The following is a 27,595-nucleotide window of genomic DNA, read 5'->3' on the forward strand; positions in this document are numbered from 1 at the left end:
CCATCACTGCCTGTACTCCCTGGTCACGTGCTCAATAACTGCACCTCCACGCAATCATTCTTCAACCCCGTTAATACTCCCAGTTGGTTAACCACACTGTTTACTCACAATCTATTCACCTTTCCCGCCTTCATTTTGCTCCTTTCTCTACTTGGATTCCTCCATTCATCAGTATACTCACCAATCTAAGACACTCAACATCACTGCCATCTTGAAACCTTGTTAGACTCATTTGGCCAAGATCCCAACTCTGGTTACACTTAACTCTCCACTTTCTCCATGCCTGAAACCCAACAACAGAAAGGTTGGAAAGAAAATCACACAACCACTTTGAATCCCACAAACACAAATCTCAAAGGAGCTCCCAATACCGCATGACTATTTACCACGTTTCTCTGTAAACCTGCCTTTCTTCTTGCTGAGATAATACCGCGGCACAAACAGGATTGAGGTGCACAGCATACATTCCTTCTTTTGAGAAGAGAGTCAGACTAACCTTCCTAGCTACTTAGGATGCTGAGGCAGGAGGATTGCTTGAGCCAGGGAGGTCAAAGCTGCACTGAGATATGATTGCAACACTGCACTCCAGCCTGGGCAACAGAGTAGGACCCTGTCTCAAATAATTAATGATAGTAATAATAATAATGCCAGAGTTCCTTTTTTCACAAGAAACAAGTTCAAAGTTATATAAACAAGAAAATGTTTTCCACATATACAACTAAGCTGTGTTTTTCCTCGGAGAAAGTAATGCCCACTTAGAAAAATTGCTTGCTTCTTAGGTAATCAATAAGGAGGTCAATAGTTAGAAGCTACTGCTTATAGAGAAACTGAGAGCAGAACCCATCTCCCATCCCCCATTATCACCCCCAGACCTCTCCCACCCAAACAGCAGCCTCATTTTCATGCTAGAAACCCTGAAATTCTGTGTTTGTAAGGCTGAAGAGTTTGCACTTAGATGCAACTGTGTGGTTGAGCTTCTGCAAATTGAACATGAGCAGGTGATGTGCACGCCTTTCAGGTACGGCTCCTAAAAAGCCATCCATCAAGCTCGGACCTTCAGCAACATGTTTGGAAGTGTCACGCCGACAGAATGCATTAACTTTTACTTTCTGCATTTAGCAAGTTACATTGAGGAAGAAATGAACTTAGGAAAGGATTATTCAGTTTGCAATAGAAAGAATCCAGAAAGCTAGGTCCTTGAAACATAGGGAGAATAAACTATTTTTTCAACTCAAATTTCAAAAAGTAGACTGTAAAATGCACTGAACAAAATAGGCCCATTATGATTCTTCCGTTACATAAAGCAATTCCACTTTGTGACAAAGACCCAATTAAGAGCCTCTCATCCTACTCAAGCTCATTGTTTTGGACATCCTCCAGGTAGCTACTGTTAGTTTGGGAAAAAAAAAAAAAAAAGGATGTAGGGCTGAGGAAACAGAAAAATAAAAGAGACCTGAGAATTATGCTTAGGAAACCTATTGATATGTATGATATATAATTCTGCCCAAAAAAACATAGCTCAAAGGCCTATTTGGTTCCAGAGGAAATTAAATTTTGAAAAAGGAGGCAAAATGTAAAAAACATTTGACTGTTGAAGTTTTTGATCATTCAAGCTTTAAAATACCTCTTAGGCTTCTCAAATTGTAAGAGCAGGAATTAGGCTGCAAACCTGAAATGAAAGGGGCTGTTGGCTGTTGACTTTGGAGAGGGGTGAGTGTGTGTTTGTGTGGAGGAAAACCGGAAGACACAGCTGAAGTTGAGCCTGATCTGCTCAACTGCATCTCTTTCCTCTTTACCGAGTTCACACGGCACTTCCCTTGTTATCAGGAGAAGCCCTGCGAATGTTAACAGAGGCTCATGCTTCCCAAGCCCCCATGTGTGGGATGCCATACTTCTTCTTCTTCAGTGACCTGAAAGGACATGTGCTTAGGATTGTAGGTCAGTAAGGCATACGAGCCTGGGTCCCTGAATCCCTGTGTGGAGCAGAGCCTCCCCAGAAACAGGTGTATTAATTCTGAACAAAATATAAACGTGTATTGCCTAACTTCTTGTTACAAGGGAAATTATTTATTTTCTCATTGCATTTATTTTTGTCACAGCAGCTGGTGTTACTTTAATTAAATCAAGTGTCTTCCCCATTGGCCTCAAGCCAACACCACCTTTTCCTCAACTTCCTTTCATAATTCATTGAGGAAAGAGAAGCAGGAACCAGCAAGTCAACCCCTTTGCCTCACCAAATCTGAACGCATGTTTTAGGGCTAACCACTTGTGAAGTGATGAAAGTGTCCCTCCTCCCATCAGAGCAAACTTCCACCAGTTGTGTTGTGGATCCTATCTCTAACTGTTGAAGGACTTTTTACTGTAGATGGCCTTTCTGCCTGCATTGTCATCTCTCTCCCTTCATTGTATCATTTCTCTCAGCAGAGAAATGTTATCCATTCATTATTTCCCTGATGAAAAATTATCTGTTCCCAATTTCAGCAACATTTCTCAAAGGAATTTTCTGCCTCCATTGTATCCGCTCTTTATTGTTTCACTTTAAGAAAAAAAAATGTATATATGTAATATATGTATTTATATGCACACACACATTACTAGTGAGCATGATAGCTGGTACAACAATGTTGGAAATAACTGACACCAAACATATGCACACCCTATAATCAAGAAATTCCATTTTTAAGCACATAGCTAAAAGAAATGTATACATGTGTGCACCGAAAGGTGCATACAAAAGTCTTCCTAGTAGCCAAAATCTGGAAGCAGCACATGGCTATGAGAACAAATGAATAAATAGGTTGTGAGATATTTATGTACAGAAATACTACTCAGCACTGAAAATTAATGAATACTGTTATGAGGAATAGCAGAGATGAGTCTCACAGACATAATGTTAAGTGACAGAAGCCTGATGTAAAAGACTATATATCCTATGACTCTATTTCCATTTATACATTGTTCAAAATTAGGCAAATCAAATTTCTGGCATTACAGAGCAGGAGGAAGGGGTCATGATTAGAAGGAGTAAGATGAAGCCTTCTGGAGTATAAAAATGTTCTATTTCTTGATCTGGTTGTAACCAGTTGGGTTAATTTTGTGATAATCCATTGAGCAATACATTTAATGAATTGTATCTGTTTTGTAGAGATGTTGTACTTCCACATATCTGACTTTTTAAAAGGTAATAAAATATGATAAATAATGCTGTTGTATCCTTTGTCAATTCTTCCCAGATCCATCTCCCTCACTCCACACAGGCAAGCACTAATATGAGTTTATTATTCATCCTCCTAATCTATTATGATATTATTATGTCTGCATATGTATGAAGATATGTATGTTTTTGTCATAAAATAATATACATAACTAATACTGTTCTGCAACTTACTTTTTTATGTATTATGGTTTTTGAGTTCTATGTATTTATCCTTATGCATTTGTATAATGTATTCCTTTTAACTACTCTATCCTATCACATCATAGGAGTACAGCACATTGTATCTACCCATTCCACTATTGATGGGCATCAATCCTCTTTCATGCTTTCCCTGCCATGAAAGCAGTTTGTCAGTGAGCGTACTCCTTTTCATCTCGCAGTGCCCACAGGAACAGGTCAGCTGGCACAGCCATGTGGGATGAATGAAGAAGGACCAGACTTACAAGTGTGATTCAAATAACAGAGTTTGATATGGGGAGGCTATCCTGGATTATGCAGTTGGGCCTGATGTAATCACAAGAGTCCTTGCAGAAAGGACACATGGGATCAGAGTGATTACTAGGAAATGCTACAACAGAAGAAAAAGCTGTTGTGATGAGAGGAAGGGGTCTCAAGCCAAGGAACGCGGGTGGCCTCTTGCAGCTGAAAGAGGCAGGGAAACAGCTTCTCCCTCATGGCCTCCAGAATGCGCCAGCCTTGCCGATTTCAGCCCAGTGAAGCTCATTTTGGTCTTCTGATCTCCAGAACAGTACAAGAATAAATTTATATTGTTTTAAGCTACTAAGTTTGTGGCAATTTGTTACAGCAACAATACAGAACAAATACAGAAGGAGAGAGGAGAATTTGGGTCACCCACACTTCAATCATTAGAATTTCTGCCTCATGATAATGAGGTCATGTTACATTTAGCTTCACAAGTTTCCTCTACAACTTCGAAGAAAATGTGCCCCCTAATAGGTAGAAAGCTGCATAAACGTTGCCCTGGCTTCTCGTAAACACACGCACACCAATGATCCCAGTGGGTCTTCAGGTCAGGTCACAGGCCACACCACCTCTGTGTCCCTGCTCTACATTCCTCTGTGAGGTGTGTTGAAAGCAAGGGAGGTGTGCGTCACCATTCTCAGCCTCTTCCACTCTGGGGCTGATGCTGTTGTTGCTTTGTTGGTTTAAATGGTGTCCATTTTCTGCCATGTGGCATTTAAATACATGATTCTTTGCTCTTCAATTAGAGAGAGGAGAAGAGGCTCTTATGAACTATGTGAAGCTTTGCTGAGGCAAAGCTGCCAGGCGTAATCTGTGGCCTTATTTTTTCAGTTTCTTATCCTAACATGACCTCCTTGCTCTATTGCTCACATTACTACTTGAAAGTGATTCTTCAAATATTATATTAACTTGCACTGAACCAGTGCTTTTTAAATTTTATTTATTTTTAGAAAAACAATTTGAAAGTGTTTCTTGTAATACCTATTATTAATCTTTTGAAATACAGCCATTATTTCATTAGGTAGATACTGGAACAAGATATGTACATACATAAAGAGGAAGGGAGGAAGAGAGGAGAGAGAGAGCAAATACCACTCGCTAGGAAATAGTCTTTCTGAGAAAATCAAACCCGAATCTGATCTAGCCTCCATACTCAATTATCTAATACAGGAAATGCATAGGACAGAGAAACATATTAAATGATATCCCAGATAATCAGGAAACAATCCAGATTCATGCACACATAAATATCAAAAGATACAAGAAATAAAAACTGGAGGAGGAAGCTGCAATGGACATTATTTGGATCCCATTTCAAAGAATCAAACTGTAAGAGAACCACATTTGTAAGACAATTTACAATTTGAATGCTGGGTGGATGGATGCACAGATACAGATAAAAGGAGATAGATGGATGGATGGATAGATAGATAGATCGATAGACAAATAGATACATAGACAGATAGAGAAATAGACAATTAGGGTCCCACCGTTCACCCTACTCACTAATAAGTAGACTATAAAGCAGAGCTTGTCAAGCTTTGGTGTGCTTATGAATTAATGAGGGATGCTGTTAAAAATCAGATTCTGAGTGAGTAGGTCTAGGGCAGGCCCAAGGTTCTGCATTTCCAACAGGCTCCCAGGTGATGCTGTCACTGCTGGTCTGTGGCCCACACTTTGTACAAGTAGCAAGAGTATACAGATTAAAAGTTGAGCCAGACTAGGTGATATTGGGCAAATTATTAAATTCCTGAGAATGTTTTTATAATACTAAGCTATAGAGCTGTTGTAAGACCTGAACTCAATCTTGTGCTCAAAGCTCTTGGCCATTAGTTTTGTTATGATTACCTTCTAACTGTTTCTTTTTTCTCTGTTGAGCTGGATTCATTGCCTATCTTAATGCAATTACGTGAGTTTATATATTATATATATCTTTTTCATTTAAATAGTATAAATGAGCATTTTCCCACATAATTAAAAATTCCTGATAAAAGTATTATTGTCATTATTATTAACAATAGTAGTAGTAGTAAAATTTGCATATGCTTTTAAAAACACACGTTAAAAAAGGACCTGAATAAAAAGTAATAGCCTCTTTCCTGCCATTCACAACCTCTGTCTCCAGAGACAACCACTATCAACATTTTCTATCTTCAGTTTTTTGGTGTTGATCCCTATAACTCAATAAAATACAATATACACATTCTGTTATTTCTTCTTTAAACTTCGGAGAGGGCTATTATTAAGGATAAGACATGTGGCATATAAATAAATTAAGTCACTATTTTGAAAACTGGTAAATAAAGGGGAAAAATCATTCATTTCCTATACGGAGTCTACCGCTGGCTAGCCAAGGAGTAGATGAGTCAGAGTTTCTCCTTACGTGTATATTCCAGCTAATGAGTGAGAAGGGAAGATAGAATTAGAATGGTGCCATTTTATAATCCTAATAATTATTTAGACATTAAACATCAGAAGAGCCAATATCACAAAAGACAATCAGAGAGTATGTGCCTTCTGATGGAAAAGTCCATCAGCAACTGTAAAGTAGTCTGTCAAAATAAATAATCTGAATCTTTTCAAGTCTCTAGATCCAACTACAATTTATAAGTAGAGAGGACAGGAAAAATGTTAAATTTGACACCACCCGAAGACAATAATCAGAATCCAGAATGTGGGAAGGTATTGAACAAATGGGAAGATTTTTTCAACAACGAATTGGAAGGGGGAGAAAATGAGAAGAAGATCAAGGATAAAAAATATGTAAAGGGCCTATCATCAAGACCAATGGGTACATTTTATTTGGATCCAGACTCAAACATGGTAAGAAAAATCTAGATAATGATGACATTTATGAAAGAATAGAAAACGTGAATGCAAATTGAATTTTAATCATATTAATAAATTATTGTTCACTTTTTGTTGTGATCATATTATTTTCACTATGTTTTTAGCCATCCTTATCTTTAAATGTTCGGAAGTAGTTATACCTGAAATGACATGATACCTTGAATTTGCTTCGAAATAATACAGGGTGGGAGAAATGGGTGGGAATATAGATGAAGTAAGGTTGCCCATGAATTGATAATTTTTGAAGGTGGGTGATGGGTATATGGAGGCTTTCTATTTTATATGTTTATATTTTTTTGTAATAAGAATTTTTACAGTTTTAAAGAAAGTATATCTAAAGGTTAACAATTTTTAAATCTAAGTGGTGGGTAATAGTGTTTATCAAAATACTTTTTTTTGTATTTTCCTGTTTAAAATATGTATAATTAATAATATGCAATAAAATAATAAAACAAGAGAAATAATAACTAACCAAAAAGAAATTTAGCTTATCTACTACTTCATCCTTTCTCTTCTTCCCAGACACCGTCATTTTTTTGTATGGTAATATTATTCTTATTTTTAGTGTTTCTTCTGAGTGGATTTATGAATTTAAAATTTTATTCAATCTAATCCTGGAGAGAATACAGAATCTGACCCCCCAAAATCTAAGTCTATCACAAATATATGAGGAAATGTCACTGAAGGGAATTAGGGGAAAAGTTTTAACCTAAGTAACTCTGGGGGAAAAATAGAGTCTGTAAGACTAAAGGCAAAAGAAAAAACACTGTGCATAACACTGTACCGTGGCTGATAAAGTTTTTTCTCACACAGGTGCAGATTATCAATGCTGATACTACTGTACATGTGTGCTGCAATGGGCCAATTAAGCAAATGGATAGAAGACAACTGGAGCCAGGTTGCTCACAACTGGGGGCCATGAGTTACAGATAAGTAAGAGAAGGAGGTTAGAATGATGTTTCGTTGATAATGCATTAGAGTTGTGGACACAGCATAAATGTTAGGCAGAAATGTTAGGCATATAGCATATGTTAGGCAGAAATTATGTTCTGCCTAACATAAATACCGATGGTTACAAATAGAAATATTCACACATGTGTATATATAGATTGGATCATACACACACATGAATTTTCTTGCTTTGTCAGCTGAGAGGTTCTAGAAGCAACAAACCCAAGTAGCAATGAATACATATAGTGCCCAGATCTTGGTTTCTAATACCATTCTCAATAAAAGAAAACAGGGATCCTTGGAGAAATGGCTGATCCTAGGACTAGGACAGAAAATATACAAGACAAGCCTGGAGCATCTCGTAGTACAAACAAATAAGAAAGTGCTCAAAAACAAAACAAAATGACGGGAGTATGTCCATGAATCTTAAAGTCAACTGAAAACTCCCAGTGGCCAAAACTGGAACAATTTGAGCAAAAATAAGTAAATAAAGTGATGTTGGCTTATAGCACAATGTATAAAATAAATATCCACATGTCCATTCTAATATGAATAAATGATGGGATAATAAATACATGCAGAATAGATAAAAATTCTATGCAGAAGAATTTCAAATAATGTATATAGATAGCCACCCCCAGGGTAATAAAGCATTACTCTGCATTTAAGTATGGGCAGCATACAGTGACTCCCTTCCAAAGGGTACAATATGGAAAATGGAGAGAAAAAAAAACAACATAACTTTAGAGCGGAGAAACCTCACCAATGCTACTCAGCCACGTGGTCAAAGTGAACATCAATAGTGATGTCATGCTGATAATATGTACCCTTGAGATGATGTTTATTAAAATTTTTATTTAAAAAATATGTATACAGATATGTATATATACATTACATATAGCTGTATTTACTGACTTATTAGCTTTCTAATGTGATTAAATCATTTCCTTCTAGCATATTTGACTGTTTTCTTCCTTTTCTCTCTCCTGCCATCCCAATTTTTGTTGGTTTTATTGTTTACTATGTTTTAAAGTTTCCAACAGATACATTCCATTTTGAAACTATACTTATTTCTTTAAAAATTTGCCTATAGATTAGTTATAAGAATGAAAAACTAAAACATGGCAATCACAATATTAACACTGTAGAAATATGTATGTAGAACTACATAGTATTGTTTGAGGGATATGAAAGGAAACAATGTTTTGTCTCTTTCCTAATTAAAATAAATCCTTTAAAAAAATTCCTTTTAGTTTTATTTCACTTCTTCCTTAACTAAATCTTTTACACTGTTATATTGTTTATATTGTCTCTCTCTCCTTTTTTTAACCTTAATGCTGTCTCAACAATTTTTAATTCATACAAGGTTCACAGGTAAACAGTTACTTTTTACATATCAGATAATGTTTTACTTTATTATTTTTGACATTGTTATTATTCTTACAATTTTTCTTTCTTTTTTTTTTTTTTTTTCCATCTAGAAATCCTCTTAGATAAACTCTGGGATTCCTGGATGAGGGTATCTACATTCCTAAGCTTTTCACCCTTACTGTCTCATTCTTCCTTTTTCCTTTAACACCTTTGAAGAGTTTCTCAACATCTTCCCAATTATTGATTCTACCTCTGGCTGTTTTCTCTTATTCATGCAGCCCCTTTACAAATGTTTTCAGTCTGGCAATATTTTAATCTCCAAACATACTTTACTATTTATTCTCCTGCTGTTCTCTTTCCATGGCAAACTTGTATTATTTTAATAATAATACCAGACCTCTTAAAACTCTGTGAAGATTCTAATTCAAATTAGTTAAATGTTTTTTTTTCTTTTTTTTTCTGGATTATTCCTCCAGCAAAAGTTTGGTTTTCTTTGCTTTATTTTCTTAATTTATCATAAATCTTTTATTTCCTTAAATGTCTGATGATTTGTGGTTTATTCTTATAAATGAGAAGCTACTTTAATTACTATTGATTTTTTTGTCTCTTTTTTTAAACATAAACATTTTTGTAGGCCAGGCGTGGTGGCTCATGCTTGTAATCCCAGCACTTTGGGAGGTTGAGGTAGGTGGATCACGAGATCAGGAGATCAAGACCATCCTGGCTAACATGGTGAGACCCTGTCTCTACTAAAAATAAAAACAAATTAGCCAGGAGTGGTGATGGGTGCCTGTAGTCCCAGCTACTTGGGAGGCTGAGGCAGGAGAATGGCATGAACCCGGGATGTGGAGCTTGAAGCGAGCCGAGATCACGCCACTGCACTCCAGCCTGGGCGACAGAGCGAGACTCTGTCTCAAAAAAAAAACCAAAAAACAAAAAAGCAAACAAACAAAAAAACATTTTTGTAGAGTTTTTCTATTAAAAATATAAGAAATGAAATAGTATCTTTTGAGCTTTATTCCTACTTGTCACCCGTTTGTTTAACTTCATCTTCACCATTCTTGATTTTTCTATTAGCATTATTTGCTGACCAGCAGAGTACTAACTAGAATACACTATTGCAGGATGTAAATAATAAAACTTACATGGGTTAGGTATTTCATTTTGATTTCTATACACTAAAATTCATACAATAAAATTCTGAGACAAACTTGATATCCGTTTCTTTACAGAAAACCTTTTTTGCTTGTTAATGTATTTTTTATTCTTGAAAGAAAAATACATTCAAGTTTTCTGTGTTCATTTATAGTTAATTAATTTTGCCTAGAATTCAGCTGCCATTTAGATCTATAGTTTTGCCTCTTTCTTTAAACTAGTCCTATAATTCATTTAGCATTGCTTTTCTATAAATATTCAGCTTTCTCCCTCTGAGATCCATCTCATATCCTAGACTGGCACCCCTGAAACACGTTCTTCTTTCTGTGCCTCCCCTCTGTTTCATGCATGGCCTCTGCGCTGCCTTGCCCAGGGGAAGAGCTCAGAAGCTTGACAGAGGAAAGGACGGAACACCCTGAGGGCATTTTTTTTTTTCCTGTTTTTGGATTTGCCCTTCTCCTCCTCCTCTAACTCCACTCTTTCTGTGCTCATTAGAGTCAGTCTCTATGAGTGGAGTCTCTGCCCCACAGACACCGTGTACAATCTGCAAACCTGCTCTTTCCCCAAATCCAGCCCCTGGAGGCTATTTAAGGGGCCATGGTCTGTTGTGTTCTAAAACTCCTAAGCACAAGAGAAAAACAGGTGTGTAGAATATTTCTCGGCATGACTATCAGGTGAAAAATGAGTGAAACAGCAGAAATATTTGTAGACGCCTCATTTCCACTAACATACTTGAGGATGTGGCAGCAGTCCTTTGTATTTTCTTACTTCCCTGAGTAGACACAGACCTCCAGGGAAACCTGTGTATTGTAAGGCATTTCTCTTTCACAGAGTTGCATCCTGTTTTCTCACACTTTAACACTTTAATGTCCAGGCAATTGGTGGTGATTTTCACTTCAATTAAAAATGAATTAGAAAGTAAGCTTAGCTCTAGCACATATAACCAATGAAAATATGACCAGGCAAGGAAGTGAGTGCTCCCTCAGGCACTGACTGAACTCACAAGCAATGTCACCTTGTCACATTCTTGACACCAAAAATCTGCCTGTGAATCTTAGTCCACCTGTTTATTAGCTACCAAACACCAAGTGAAAACATAGAAGCAAAACCAAAACAAAAGAATAAACTATAGAGACACCACTCAATAAGATAAAAATACGTCCACAAATCTTAGGACTGGTTAGGAAATGGGAGAGTGAAGCAGGGCATAGGGAATACAGAAAGTCTGAGACATGCTCATCGTTAAAAATAGTTTGGACACTAGGAGACAAAAAGGTGAAAACCATACCTGTGTGTGTTGGTAATAAACTCTGGATCTTATCAACTGCATTACACTGATTTCAGGATTGTAACAATCAATATATGTTAACCTAGAAAGTATGCATTTCAATGAAAAATGTAAAGGGTTTGAAGTCACAGTAAATCTTATCGTATTTCATTTACTATGGATTTTTTTTTTTAAATTGTACTTTCTTTAACTTGAAATAAAAGAGTTTGGTTAAAGCCTTGTATTTCCTGGAAATCCACATGTAATGTGATGGGGCCTGAGTGTAAATGTGAGGTATCTTCATGAATACTCAGATGTAATGAGGATGCAGAGAGATTGTGACACCTGCCCTTCTGCACTGGATGGATAATTATACTTTAATTAGAACATAATTTTTTGTATTCCTGGAAGGAACATACACTCTGTAGGAACTAAACTGAATAGTAAGTAATAAAGTTGTAATTAAATTGATAGTTGGTTATACCCCACTGTGAGCATTGGACACGATGCTTAGGTTTTCTACAATATTTTCTGTAGAGCTCTCATGGGGTCCAGAGGACATTTTGCAATATACAAGGCAGTTATTATCATGAAAAGCAAGTCACTTAAGATTCCTAAACATTCTCACATGATGTACCCTTTTGTTTGTAATTGGACTTTTGCTGTCAGAAGCAATTGTGTGTTTTAAGGGAAAGGCTCACTTAGGACTGCGAAGCTGATTGAAGAAATTGGTCATGGATTCTGAAGTTCAAGACCGCAGCACAAAATGAAAAATCATTTTGTCTAGACACACAGCTAAGGTGATCCCCTAAACAATAGCCCTGCCAAACCCAGCAGCCCAAGCCTGAGACAATTTTGAAGAGGAGCCAGTTTTCTTTAAGGCGATTTCTTTACTCAACTCTCCTGCCCTTCTTTTCTGCCTCTTTTTCTAGAATCTAGAGCATCCACAGAGTCTCCTTCTACCACATTCAGTCTCATAAATTTTCCTCTATCAATCATTTTTAGCTTGGAGTAATTTAAATTACTTGTTCTAGGGATAGTGGTTTTAGGCTCTATTTTTAAAGCCAGAGGGTAGAGGGCCTTTCCTGCCACTTTTGTGACTACAGCACATGGCCTTTAACTACATTAGCCTGACTAGGGCAACCAGAACTAAAAGTTCTCAGAATTACAGAGATAAACCACAGACCTGTGTTTTCAAAGCTAATAATTGTATACAGAACATCTCAAGTAGTAAAGCACAAAGAGATGCTTTTGCATCTGCACCATTTTCCCCATGTCAAAAATACTGTCAGACCCAAATTGGACTTTTTTGACAAGAAAGAAAAAAAAAAGAAAAGAAAACAACTGTACTGTTTGGAAAAAACACATGTGAACTAAAGAGAGATCTACACATTGTAGAATATGCAATCAGTGGACAATTAGCCAGTATTTAATTATCTGTTGCTACATAACCACCTTCTCCAAAATTGAGTGGATTATAATATTTATTATCTCCCAGTTTCTATGGTTCAAAAACCCAATCATGACTCGCTGTGTCTCAGGGCTCTTCCGGAAGCTGCAGTCAAGGTGTTGGTCGGGGCTGTGGCCATCTCAGGTTCTGTTTCTAAAGTCTCTGGCCCGGTTGTTCACAGGATTCATGCCTTTCAGGCTGTTGGATTAATGGCCTTTGTTTCTCACTTGCTGTTGGCTAGAAGCATCCCTCAGTTCCTTGCCACATGGGCCTCTCTTTAGGACAGTCACACCAGCAGCCTGGGGCTCATCAGTGTGGGCAAGAGAAAAGAGCCATGGAGAGCATCTGAGCAAGACAGAGGTTAGAGTCTCCTGCTGCTGCTGTCAGAAGTGGCTTCCTATCATTATGGCCATATTTTGTTAGTCAGAAGCAAGTCACGTGATCCAGTCCTCACTCAGGGGTGAGGATCACACAGAGTGTGGGTACTGGGAAGTGGAGACCACTGGGAGCCATTTTAGAGGCTGCCAACTAGAGCTTAACATAACGAAAAACAGGCACATTACGAAGAAATAAAATTCTTAGGCTGGGTGTGGTGGCTCACACCTTTAATCTCAGTGCTTTGGGCGGCAAAGGTGAGAGGATCACATGAGGCCAGGAATTTGAGACCATCCTGGGCTACATAGTGGGACCCTATCTCCACAAAAAGAATTTAAAAATTAGCCAGGCATGGTGGCACATGCCTGGGAGGCTGAGGTGGGGGGATCCCTTGACCCCAGGAGCATGAGGCTGTAGTGAGCTATAGTGAGCTACTATCATACCACCTCACTCCAGCCTGGGTGACAGAGCAACACTCCGTCTCTATAAAAGAAAAAAGAAAAGAAATAAAATTCTCAAATTGGGTGCCTTAGTTTGTTTTTGCTGCAATAACAAAATGCCTGACTGGGTAATTTATAGTAAATAGAAATGTATTGACTCATTGTTTTGGAAGCTGGAAAATTCAAGATTGAGGGGCTGGCATCTGGCAAGGACCTTTATGCTACCTCATCTCATGGCTGAGGCAAGAAAGGCCTGAATGCATCCTCTTACAATGGCATTAATTCCACCTGTGGGGCTGCACCCCTCTTGACCTAATCACCTTTTAAGGGCATCATCTCTTAATACTATTACAATGGCAATTAAATTTCAACATGAGTTTTGGAGGGAACAAACATTCAAGCCATAGCATTGAGTAAAAACTTCTTGAGGTTCCTTATACCAGTGTCCTCCTTACAGACCATCATCATCCTCAGACTCAATCAAATACAGCAAAACTGACTTCTTTCTTTTCTGTTCCTAATGGAAAATAACAGTGAAGTACTGTTTAAAATAAGTCACTCAATGACAAAAGTCAATCATAAACACAGAGAGAACATCTTAATATTATGACTCAAAATAACAATATTGATAAAATACTTTTCAGAATAACAACTTACATCATAAAATGAAATATACTAGCTGACCAAAGATCTCATTAAATTAGAGAAAGGCAATTTAAGATTTTAATGAATTACTGTTTTTTCTTTATCTCTTTAAGACTAAAGAAAAATATTGAGAATACACGCAAATATTTTTTAAGTTTAAAAGAATATACACCTATAAAGAATTGAAGAATGGGATTGGAGAAGATTGGAGATGACATAATCTGTACTATTATAATATGTAATGGTGTGTATTTTATCATTTGAATACACTTTTACTAAAAAGGCATTCAATACAAGGAAATGTAGCTCATAAGCCTGTTTATTCATATGTGGTTATTTAATTATGAATTCGAAGAGCCTGTAGCGTTCCAGTGTTTGCCATGGTACTAAAGATGTTGTGTTAGACGCTAAATGAAACCAGGACATCTGCCCCAGGGGGCGTTCATACAGGAAAGCGCTCTGGTCTATTGTACTTGGCTGTGTTTGTAACGGTTGCATCTCTAAAGCCTCATAGACACCAATAAAGTGAAAGAGGGAGGCCCTGGGCGGCCGAGGGCAGATCCAGGAGGCTCCTGGGCTGGAGCAGGCAGCGCCCGGAGGCCGCAGGCCGTCTGCCCGCCTCAGGCCCGTAGGCTGCGGCTCACCTCCCTGGGCCCTGTCCCCTGCAGGGCCAGAGAGGCCGCGGCCTCTGCCCAGAGGTACTGGGGGGAAAGGGAAGCCGCGAAGCGGGTCCTGGGAAAGAGCTCGCCTGCTCCTGAGGGAAGTGGCGACAAGATGGCGCTTTCAGGTGGAGCTGGCGGCCGACTCACTCTGCTCCTTGGGTCTCCGCCTTTCTAAGGCCACCTCCTGCTGGCACCACTCCACTCTGGGCCTACTTCCCGCACAGACTGCGGGTCAGAGGGAGCGGGATGCTGGCCGGCGGCGCCTGGCTTTTTGGAAAGAGCAGGAAGGAGCGTGATTCCCAGGCAGCTGCTCATCCCAACTGCTTTAGGCTTTGGTTGTAATTGTTTTTACACCTATGACAAATGATATGGCCAGACGCACCACAATGTCTGAACAAATTAGAGAGGAGCAGGACCCTGCGGACAGGCTGTGGCCCAAACAGTGGCTGCCAAGCAGACGGAGCCTGCACCAATGAAAATATGACCAGGCAAGGAAGTGAGTGCTCCCTCAGGCACTGACCCAACTCATAAGCACCCACTCCATTTGGCCAAAGAAGCCGCCATACTCTCCGTGAAACAGATTTCCAGAAGCTGTTGTGCCAATAACGAAGTCTCAAAAACAAATAAACAAAAATAACAAACAAAACCCACACAAAACCACCAATACTGAAGATCATTCTTGAGTCTGATTTGCAAACGATGGGTTTGCAATGGGTTTGCAAACTGTGTGTTGCAAGCGTCCGAGTCTGCAGAGGCATTCCAGTGACAAGATACCACCTTCACAGCCAGATCCGTAGGTCCCATCCATCATGCCAGGGAAAATGCTCCATTCACCGCGCCTCAGCTTCTGGTTCTGGTTTCAGAGTTCTCTCTGTATTGGAGGGGTTTTAAAGCTAGAGGGGCCTTTACCCACTTACTCCTATTCACGGATCTGAACATGGAGGTCAAGAGGGGAAGTGACAAGTCCCAAGTCAGAGTAGATGAAGAAAACAGCCCCTTCTTCAAGGAGCTCCATCTAGCAAGGGAGACAAACTCTTTGCAGGCAGGACCAGGCTTCCCTGCTGCAGAAGGAAACTTTAAATTGGGGTAATGAACCCCACCAGGGATGGGCCACCACGCTGCCCTGAGAGGATCGTGTGTGGACTTAGGGCTAGACATGGCGCTACTTTGATCCCTCAGCTGTGCTGTAGGGCCGGGTGGGGCCCAGAGTGCCCTGAGCTAAGGGCTGCCAGGAGCTCTTTTCACTCCCCTAAGGCCCTGCAAAAGTAATGCCACTTTCAATTTGCACAGCGAAATCAGGGACACACTTTTCTAACACACGGGATGCCTCCCCTTCCCCCAGCCCAACGGACGATCTAACCTGTTGGTGGGCCCTTGTTTCTGTTAGGCACGGAACTCTCCGCAGGGTTCCAAGTGGTCAGTTGTGGCCCACAGGCCACTAGCAAGTGGAGGCAGTGCTGCGGAGCCCTTGGGAGCCACGGAGGGCCTGCTGCCCACCACACAATGCCTGTTCAGCTGCTGCTGGCCCCCCTGTGGGCAGCAGTGATAGTGATGTACAGAATCCTGGGACTAGCACCAGCGACCCTGTGGATACCCTGGGTGGTCCAGGTATGCACTGCCGTGGTGGCCTTTGTGGTCAGGAGAGGACACTCAGTGAGAATAAGGGAGGAGCTAGCACAAAGGGATTCAGCCCAGGGCGAGGTCCATGAAAAGACCAGAGCCAAGATGCAGCCAGCACCCCAGGCTGGCACTGGCCTCATGTCACCCAGGCTAGAAGCCAGTCATTGATCACCCCAAACCCTCGCTTGAGGGTTCTAAAGGAAATAAGCAGGTCTTCCCATCCCAATAAGATGGTCTTCCCATCTAGGAGACCTTCTGAAAAGAGCATGAAAAAGCAGGCCTCCTGAACTCCCATGCGCAACTGATGCAAGGCACATCCTACACCCTTCACCACACGGTGGAGAAGATCTTTAGGAGCAAAGAACAAATGATCTGAATGACCACACTGACTGTCAGCAAACTGCAGAGCTGCTTAACCAAGAAATAGCGAGACTGAAGCAACGCTTGCAGTCAAAGAAGGAGAAGGCGGAAAGGCCAGAGCAGGGCAAGGCAGGAATCAAACAGGCCACAAATGTTGCAGTGAGGTAACTGACTTCCCCAGCCCACACCCCGATGAGTGTCCTGCATCTGCTCCAGGGCAGTAGAGACCACGTGGAGGATGAGGACTTAGCAGTGGAGGGGAACAGGAAAGCAGAACATGCTGGTTCCCCAGCGTCCCAGCCACAAGTCCCTCTGAAGAGTATGGATGACAATGGTGACTTAGGTGCATCCTTCAAATGTCCTGAAGTGGAGATTGGAACAGCAGATGTACAATTGTGGGAAGAATTAACAAGGAGTAAAGAACGAGTAACACAAGACCAAAGTCTGACCAGAGCAGGCCTCTCTGCAGGACAAGGGCACAGCCATGGAGGGAGCTCCTGAAGCTGCAGCTGAGGCTTCCCGCTCTGCCTGAACTACACTGAGAATGCATGATGGGGCCTCAGTGGGAGGACGCCTACTGCCTGGACCTCAAGCAAAGACTTCCCAAGGTGTGCGGGTACTTGAACTGCGTGTGTCAAGACTCACAACTGCTGCAAGAAGATGGCCCAATATCTGGCCCAGGTAATCAAAGAAAGACACTTGTAGTTTTCAGAAGGTGATCCTCTTCCAAGAGAAAAGGGCCCAGGAAGGATGGATGGTGGCCACATCCCCTGAAAGAGCACTCCAGGTGCTCTAGAAAGAAAATTACCCCAACAGGCTCAAGCCAGGTGATTGTGAGGCCAAGTTCCAACCTTTCCTGAAAGGTCCTTTGGCTCCCGAGGTTCTGTCTGCAGCCCGCAGGGGTCCAGAAGTACCAGGGGGACTGTGGGCTGCCAGGAGCCCCAGGAAGGAGGCAGGTCATGATGGGAGGGCTTGGGTCCAGAGCACCTGCCCGTTTGATTCTCTTTTCCCTGTAGCCAGGTCCTGAACGCCCAGAGACACTGCAGAACATCAGCTGATGCTGCCCCCTTTAAAGCACTTTTGATTGACCTATTGTTAGTTTAGCTACTGTTCATTAGTTGACGCTGAAATTGCTCTTATTGAAGTTTGATAGGTAGCATTAGAATTGTACTATTTTTCAAATAAAGATTATTGAATATAAAAAAATAAAGTAAAGCGAAAGGGCCCTTGTGGTGCTGGAAACCTGATTCCTAAATGTCAAAGTTATTCACAAGTCCTCATTTGTTGCCTCATCATCACGTCCATTTCCCTTTCATTTTTTACCTTTTTTTCTCTTTTCACTGTCTTTCTGGTCTACAAAGATACTTTTGTCTACTTTCTGCAATCAATATGGCTCAGCATTTACTAAAATGGGTTTCTGAAGGACTAGAGTATTCGTTAAATGTTAAAAGTACTTAGTGGTCATACATTTGAGCATCACTAGCAAGCAAGAGTCACCAGTGGCTCCCTAAGAGAACCTTTAGGAGCAAGATGCTGAGTAGCACTAAGGATCTTTCAAGAGTATGCAGGCCATATCTCCAGGCCTCTGGTCCACAGAAGCCTTCTTTTAAAGACATAGCACTCTATGAAACTCTAAGTGGAAAATGCAACTGTAGTCAAAAATTGTCAGTGATTTATACTAAATATTGCCTCGATTCTTCTCACAATTCATATATTTCATCTCATAGAATTTTTTTTCTTTTCCTAGTCTACACAGTAAGTCCCCACTCTGATGTGCCGTTCAGTTCAAGTTTTTGCAAAGCCGTAAAAACAGCACCACAAAGCAACAAAGCAAAGCACAGATGAGAGAGCACGGAGGATAGCATTGAGAGGGATGCCCCTGTTTGGCCTGGCATCCACACACCCCTGACAGATGTACACGTGTACATCTCAGCAGGATGGCAGAACATCAGTAGTGTCCCATCACTCTCAGATCTTAGATGACTGCAGAGGCCCAGGACTGCTCCATACTGATCCAGGATGCAAGATCTTGCTTGCTAGTATTGAAACCAACAACTTTCCTCTCCGTGTTCCTATATAATTTTGGATCAAACATATTTTCTTGTTTTTGTGCTAAACATTTCTAGCACAAAGATACTTTCTCATTTCTGTGCTAAATAATACTGGGATCAGGCAAAATTAACACGGCTACTTGCTGTATGAAATAGTTGCTTGACCGATGAAATAGTTAACTATCAATACCAGCCTCTTATAATATCAATACTTTCTTCTGGACCCTTACCTGGCTACGCACACCAATCCAACTTATTGGTCATAACCTCTGTCCAACCCCAACCAGTTCCTCTTCTGAAATACTGCCTTTAAGTCACCCAGCCTAGTCTGTAAAACTCAATAAACCTCTTGCCCTTACTTCCCCTTTTGGAGACACTGTGACTCTCGGGGTGGTGGTTTCCCATACTGCAATAAATCTAACAAAATTAGCTTTGCTTGATCAACAGGAATCTTGACAGTGGTCTGTTTTGGGGACTGGACAGCTGGCATTTGAGGACTGTGAACCCTACCATTAATATGACAGCACACAAATATGTGAATACTCACTTTGGTTTAATGGACTGACGTATTAAAATGATCTTGAAATTGGTCATTAATATGACATTAGAGGGACCATGAATCCTATATGCCCTACGTTTTTCAAGGCCCTCTCAAGACGTGGGAGTCTTAGTCCCTAATTGAGCAAGATTTAGGAAAGAGTATGTCAAGGACACTGGGCTCTAGATAAGTATGCAAAGGCTAGTGACATGAACCATGACCTAACCCTGCCCAGCCCACCCTCAGCAGGCCATTTTACACCATCCTTTTAAAATCACCCACAGGAGAAGTGACAATGGGCAGAGGACCCAGGACATTCCATGCAGCCTTCTCAGTTTCAGCAGAATGTTCTTCTCAGTAAAAGGCTCAAGTGGAGAATTAACTTTTATAGCAGTATCTTCCATAAGGAAAAGCAAAAGGCTATTTCTAGTAACCTTAGTTAAGGTGTGAATGTCTGCGCGTGTGCATGGAGTTGTGGGTCTAGTGCACAACCACATGCACGTAGGGAGCAGGTGTCAACAATCTCAACTCATGAAAGTTTTCTGAAGTTACCACAGTGAAGAGGAGACTGTTTAATGGCCACTAAAGTAATACAGTACTGTGATTACAGTAAGACTGTGCCTGGCTTTGACCACAGTATAATTTTCTTTATTGAAACCATAAATTTGTTGATCTTTCTCACATAATGGAACGTGAATGTATGAGCTTGGAAGCCTTCTAATCGTAAAAGAGAATAATTTAAAATAGCCATAATTAATTGATAGTCTGCTATGTGGTAGTCTGCTATGTGCCGTGAAACTTGCAAGCATTATCTCAAGTCCTCTAAACCAGTGCTTCTCAGACTTACTGTGCTTGAGGATCCCTTGGGGATCCTGTTAAGGTGCAGATTCTGGCAAAGTAGCTGCAGAGTTGGGCCTGGGAGATTTTGTGGGGATGGAACTATTCTGTGTCCCAATTGTTATGGGGATTACAGGAATCTATGCATGTGTTCAAATTCATAGAACTATATGCCAAAAAATGTCACTACATGATACATTTTGAAAAATAAAATGTAAAGTCACATACATAAAAAAAGTATCAATGTCTCCTGAAGTAAGACCCTGAAAAGTTCATAATATCGTTATGTAATAAACCTTCCAAAAAATGTTGAACATGAATCTAGTCATGAGGAAACAGCTCAAATTGCAAGACATTCTACAAAACAACCAGTCCAGATTCTGCAAAATCGTCAATACCATTGGAGGGAAATAAACAAAAAGGCTGAGAACTACTCTGATTTAGGAGACTAAATATGGAGACACAACACTGCATGCAACATGGGATGCTTGATGGGTCTTGTATTGGGGACAAGCCCAGCAGTAAGAGACATTGTTGGCATAAAAGGGGAAATGTGGACATGAACTCTGTGTTAGGTAAAGTATACGGCAACTTTAAATCACCTGAATGTCATCAGTTTACTCTTTATAAATGAGAGGTGATTGTCTTCAATTCATGCTGAAATAGTCAGGGTCAACATGATGATGTGTACAACCCATGTCCAAATAATCCAGCAGAACACATATGTGTATGGAGGGTTTCAAACCCAGCAGGATGTTAATGCAGGGGAAGGGCCCATGGGTGTACATTATACTATTCTTGCAGCTAATCAGGAGACCTGACATTTTTCAAAATAAAAGTTGGTGTATTCATTTCCTATGACTACTGTAACACACTACCACAAACTAAGTGGCTTAAAACAACACATTCATTATCTTACAGTTCTGGAGATCAGAAGTTCAAAATGGGTTTTATGGGCTAAGACTAAGGTGTTGGCAGAGTTGCCCTCCTTCTGGAGGCTCAAGGAGAGAGCCGTCTTCTTGCAGTTTCCTGTTTCTCCTTGCTTGTCACCCCTTCCTCATCACATCTCCTGTTTGTCTCTCTCTTCTAACAACCCTGTGTTTACACTGGGCCCTACTGGATAATCCAGAATAACCTCCGCGCCTTAAGTACAACAGCAAAGTCCCTTTTACCATGTAAGCTAACATTCACAGATTCCAGGGATTAGGATGTGGACATCTTTGGGGGCCATTATTCAGCCTACCATGGGTGCCAAGTGAGTTTTCCAATCCTTATGAAAATGTTTAAAGGGAGAAATAAGATAATATTTTGAATAAAATGCATGTGAAAATACAACATCAAAATTTGTGAGATGTAACAAGAGTAGTGTTTAGAAAGACATTTATAAACATAAGGCTTACATTACAGAAGAAGAAAGGCATCAAGTCAATAATAAGCTTCCACCTTATGAAATAGAAAAGTAAGAGAGAAATAAACCCAAATACCCCAGTGAAAAAGAAGGAAGGAATTAATAAAGATCAAAGCAGAAATCAATGAAAATCAAAATCAGATATAGGGAAAATTAATTGAACCAAACAGTGATCTTTGCAACTATAAAACTGGTAAATCTCTGGAAGAGCTGATGAGAAAGAGAGAGAGAAGACACAAATTACCAACACAAGAAGGAATGAGTGGATATCACTACAGACCCCACAGACATTAAAAGAATAATAAAGGAACACCATCAACAACCCTACAGATGTAAATTAAACTTAGTCAAAATTGAACAGTTCCTCAAAAACCTACCCAATATGAAATAAAGTTTTGCCCACTGTAATGTGCAAAGCAGAATGAAGGAAAATCTTTGGTAGAAAGAGGCACTGGTAGGAAGAGAATAATGATGTGGCAGGAGGCTGAGTTACAGTGGGAAGGGAATGATGGTGCAGAAATTCATGTGAACAGTGTGGCACATCAAGATATCAACCAATAAATATTCATGAACATGGATTCAAAGTGTAGTCCTAAGACAAAAAGAAAATTTTTATCTAAAATAACATAGAGTCTCTTGTGCCTTTTCCTGATTTGTTACAGCTTTCTAAATTGCTTATATCATGCTAGAGGCATAATTCTTAATTTAATGAAGTCCACCATTCTGGAAAGTAAGAGTTTTTAATGCTGAAATAGAGTAGGTCATTTGGGAACAAGTTCAGAATACAGAACAAAATTTAACTTCTTTCTGAGACAAGCACGTCAATAAAATTCTGTTATATAATGAAACATATCATTTTAATTAGTAAAATATATTAATTTCCATTAAAGATGTCAAATATGCAAGACTATAAAAATAGAATGTAAAAAAAGAATTTGCCATTTTCCAAAGTCAAATGTAAATTATTATATTTCCTCCTTTCTGTTCTTCAACACTAAAGATAAATAGTAATGTTTTATCTTTGCAGGAATAATACTTTTATTCTCATTTCTCTTTTGTATCTGGGATATATGGTGGTTCTTCAGAAATTTTGCTTCTGTCTCTAGCATTCTTAAAAAGTTATTGAACTCATTTCTCTCTCTTCAGTAGATTAACACCCAGAATATTTCATGGACGTACACTGTGCTCTGGTATTGAATGAGATGGTACCAACATCCTCAGAAAAACCTTAAGCATGAAACTGCACCTGCTCCCCATTGCCCCCCACAACACAGTCTGCACTTTTGGACCAAGTTGTATTGTCAAGTTCACCGGAGTGTTATGACTACTGTTCTTAAAGAATTAAGGTTGGAAACATTTCAGAAGGTTTACAATACATCACATCATGTCCTAAAGTATTTGTAATTATTTGAATCATAGATGTTCTTATTTTAATGTACACTGGGCACAATTTTTATTTCATTTTGAAGCTGAGTCTGTTGGACAAGGGCTAGTGGTTCACCAACAGTTTCAATAATAGTGATTGTTTAACATTTGGATATCTGTTAAATTTTCTATTGTAACTTTTAATGTTATTTACATGGGATAGCTGTATTCACATGGTGTTCTAAAATATTATCCCTATTATGTTTTAAAATGACAGGAATTTGAGGCTCCTCAGACATCTTCACAGAAAAATAGCACCAAATGAGCAGCAGCAATTGGATTAGTTAGCTTCACACTGCCTTTAACATTTTTTAAAAACATAATTATAGATACAAGGGAAGTTGCAAAGAAATATGCCAAGATATTCTGAACACTCTTCACCCAGGCTCCCCCATCTTTTGCAATTATAATACAATACTAAAACTTGTTGACATTGGTACAATCCTTGGGATTTATTCAGATTTCACAAAGTATATATGCACCACGCACATGAGTCTTGGTGTGTGTGTAGCTTTGTGCAATGTTATCAACATGTGTAGATTAACGTAACTACCACCACAAACAACATACTCAATCTGATAGCCACAACAACCCCTCCTCCCTATCTCTAATATCGGGCTTCCACTAACCTATTCTCAATGTCCATGGTTATGTTATGAATGTTATCTAAAAGGAATCACCTCTGTATATCCTTTTGAGATTGGCTTTCATCACTCAGCATAATTTCCTTGAGGTCCATCTCAGCTATTGTATCATTCACCTGTTTCTTTCTATTGCCGGGTAGTATTTCATGGTATGGATGTATTAGGTTGGTGCAAAAGTAATTGCAATTTCTGCCATTGCAAGTCATGAAAACAGCAATTACTTTTGCAGCAACTCAGTAGAACATTTTGTTTAACCATTTATCCCCTGGAGGACATTTGAGTAATTTTCGGTGTGGGGCTATTACAAATAGAGCTGTTTTGTATATTTGTGTACAAGTGCCTGCATAAAAGTAAGTTTTCAATTCGCTGTGATAATTCCCAAAAGTGCAATTGCTGGGTCTTAGGGGAAGTCTATTTCATATTTTTTAGCATATAAAAAATTTCATATATGTTGCTGGCACCAGGTCTTCACAAGGTAAACTCAAAAAGATGCAATAAAGAAATATCTTTGTTTTAGGATGCACGTTGGCACCTCTACATAAGGTATGAGGTTTTTACCCGCATCCATAGACTTTACAGAGAGGGTCTTCCCCTCCCTTCTAACAAGGTGTTTGGTGTTGGTGGGAGGACAGGGAAAGAAACAAAGAGAGGGAAGAGTTTTCTTCTTGTTGAAATAGGGATTGTTGCATATGTGCTTTCAGAAATAAGGCTGAAAAGCCCATCAATCTCAGCTTGACACAAAGAAGATGCTGTCATATTTTGTGAGACTGTAAGCCTTCTTTCCTGCAGGTGGCCTCAGGTCTGTGGAGGGTCTCATTACTCAATGCATCCTGACTCCATCAGGTTCAATCTGATGGGTTTCTCCTGGGGAAACAAATGAGACTCATCTTTTTGCTCTTATTTTTTTAAAATGGCTGGAAACAAAGTCTGGATGGCACCTATTTTAAGCTGGGCTTCACCAGTGCTCATGCGGGGACCCTGTTTATAGGACCAGAAACTACGGTAATTCTTAGCCTTTACACCCTGGTTATGCCTCAGTGCTACCACCTCCCCCAGCACCCTCCTTCATCCCTTCTGACCACAGGAGCCCAGGTTCAGTCTTCTATTTTTTATTTATATTTTTATTTTTTTTGAGACAAGGTCTCACTTTGTCACCCAGACTATAGTGCAGTGGCATGAACACAGCTCACTGCAGCCTCAACCTCCCTGGCTCAAGCAATCCTCCCACCTCAGCCTCCTGAGTAGCTGACACTACAGGCATGCATCACCACGCCCAGCTAAGTTTTGCATTTTTTGTAGAGATGGAGTGTGACTATGTTGCCCAGACTTATCTCAAACTCCAGAGCTCAAGCTATCCACCTGCCTCTGCCTCTCAGTGTTGGGATTACAGGGATGAGTTGCCATGCCCAACCAAGACTCAATCTTCTTGCCTTTCATTCATAACACGGGCATCATCCACTCTAACCCTGGGGGTTCCTCCACCTAAACTGTGTGTAGAATGGGACAGATGCCCATAGATCCATTTCTTAACTAGATCCACAGAATTTGATGAAGCGAAGATTCACAGTTCACAAACAACTCCTCTCTATTTTCTGTAGGTTCCTCTGTTGCCTACCTGTTGTCATTCCCTTATTATTATTATTTGTATTTACTACAACTTCTTTGAAATAGAAAGTGAAGATACTCATTTTGAGTGATGTAAAAAGAAAAATTCATTTTCTATAAAACTCAAAGGTGGTTTTCACTTGCCATTGAAACCTCCTAACTACTATAGCTGAAGCTTGCTTTTCACCTTTGCAGCCATATCATATTTCTCAAGGAGCTCACCAATTCCTATCATATTTACTGACTACATTCTATAAGAAACTAATATTAATAAGGAATTTCCAGTCAGATATTCATGGTGCTATCAGTCCACCATGTTATTAATATCTTTCAAACTGGGCGGATTATTTTGGTATTTTGTGCTCCTATCTACCTGTTTTTTCCACATAGGTGGAACTTGCATTTATGAAGAAGTGTGGGTACTATTGCCATGGTTGAGCGTGTTTTTGCAGCTTGCAGAGGATGACTGTATGCAATACAACGTATCACTAGTACCATTCTCTTTTTAAATCAAGTTTCTTTTTTCTGTACTTGATTTCTGACTGGTTTCCATTTCCCACTTTTTATTTTTTTGTTTGTTTGTTTTGGAGGTTGCAAGAGGTAGAAATACAAGTATTGTCAAATTTTGCCAGGGTTTCCATGGCTGCTAACTGCATTCATGTTTTTTTCTTGATACTGCATAATAAAGTAGATATGATGTACATAATTTCAAATGCCATCTAATTATGTTTCCCCATAGAGTTAGACAATGTGGAGGCTAAGTAAGTCTCTTTTCATTCAGATGATCTAGAATTCTTTTTCTTAAAAATGGTCCCCCTTTCCTCCAACCAATCACCATGGCAACAAGTTCCAATATCTAGAATTCACTCTCCGCCTGGATGCTGCTCCAGCCTTGGATGCACCCTGGGACCTCATTAAAACCACCTACCCTTGCCTCACCTTTCCCACCTTAGCTGGTGCTTTTATTAACAGGAAATTAAAATATCTTTCCTCTATCTAACTCATATAGGGATATTTCTGCCTCCAAAATCTTATGCAATGGGACTTCCTTCAGCAAGCTCTTCTGATGAGACTTTGATTATGATGTTATCTAAATACACAGCCAGTTGGATGCTGCATGAAATTGAACATAATTGAACAAAATAACTGGTGAATGTAGACCAAAATGGCAGGGGTGATTGGCTATGCAGACAGCATCTTACCCAAATGGTACATGGTCTCATTTTCTACTCTCAGTAGAGAGGTTTTTTTGTCCTCCTTTGAAAGTGCATATTCTCAGTAAAAACTATGAATTCTATGAGGATGGAATCCACCAATAAAAGGATTAATTCCAGTTTCCCATTGTATTTTCACTGACTTTCAATGGAGACCCTGTACCCAGCTAGAATGCTGGATGTTTGGGTGATCATTAGTGCTAATCATAGCTATTTCCTTCTTCACTGGCTTCCTCCCTCTAGGAACATGGTGGGACTGTATTTTCTGGCTCCTTTGAGCTTGGGCAAAGACATGTGACTAATTCTGGCCAATTACTTATGGACAGAAACAATGTGTGTCATTTCATTCCAGAGAATAAAGGCTACATTAGCATCTTAGATCCTGTTGGAGGAGTGCCCCAGCTAAGGAACAGAGGAAAAGCAGCAGGACAAGAAATGAAATTTTGTTGTTTTTAGGCACTGATATTTGGGGGTGTTTGTTATCACCATATAACATAGCCTATGCTGACTGGTATGATAAGGAAGTTCAGTTCTTCAGAACTATTTTCAGACTTACTTCCAGAATTGTTTTCTGACACTAGGCAGAGTTAGTTACATTTAATGAGCAGAGGAGAGGCCAGGAGAAGGAATTCATCCAAGTCACATTTAAAGGCAAGAACAACTCCACATTACAGTTACATGAAGTGGGGCAGCCAAGGCCTAAACAGTGCCTTGTGGCTCATGGCACTCATGGGTCCAGTGATCCTCAGCTAGAGTCTCATTTCTTCCTGGAGGATGAGAGAAGTTTGATTCCTATCAGAATTCAAATGGAATCTATTCAATTTGACCAAAAAATGGCACAGATAATTCTGAAACAACACCTACAACATTTCCCCTGCTGTCTCCTGTTGCTGCTTAATGGAGACTATAAACCCAGGTAGAATGCTGGGACGCTGTGTGGCCATTATTTTCTCCACTTGAGTCAATAAATTTTGGTGTTAAATTATATAGCAAAATAGTAAAAATGTACTTCTACTAAGAGACTGAT

This window comes from Gorilla gorilla, chromosome 13, assembly GCF_029281585.2.
Source record: "Gorilla gorilla gorilla isolate KB3781 chromosome 13, NHGRI_mGorGor1-v2.1_pri, whole genome shotgun sequence".
Taxonomy (NCBI): Eukaryota; Metazoa; Chordata; class Mammalia; order Primates; family Hominidae; genus Gorilla; species Gorilla gorilla.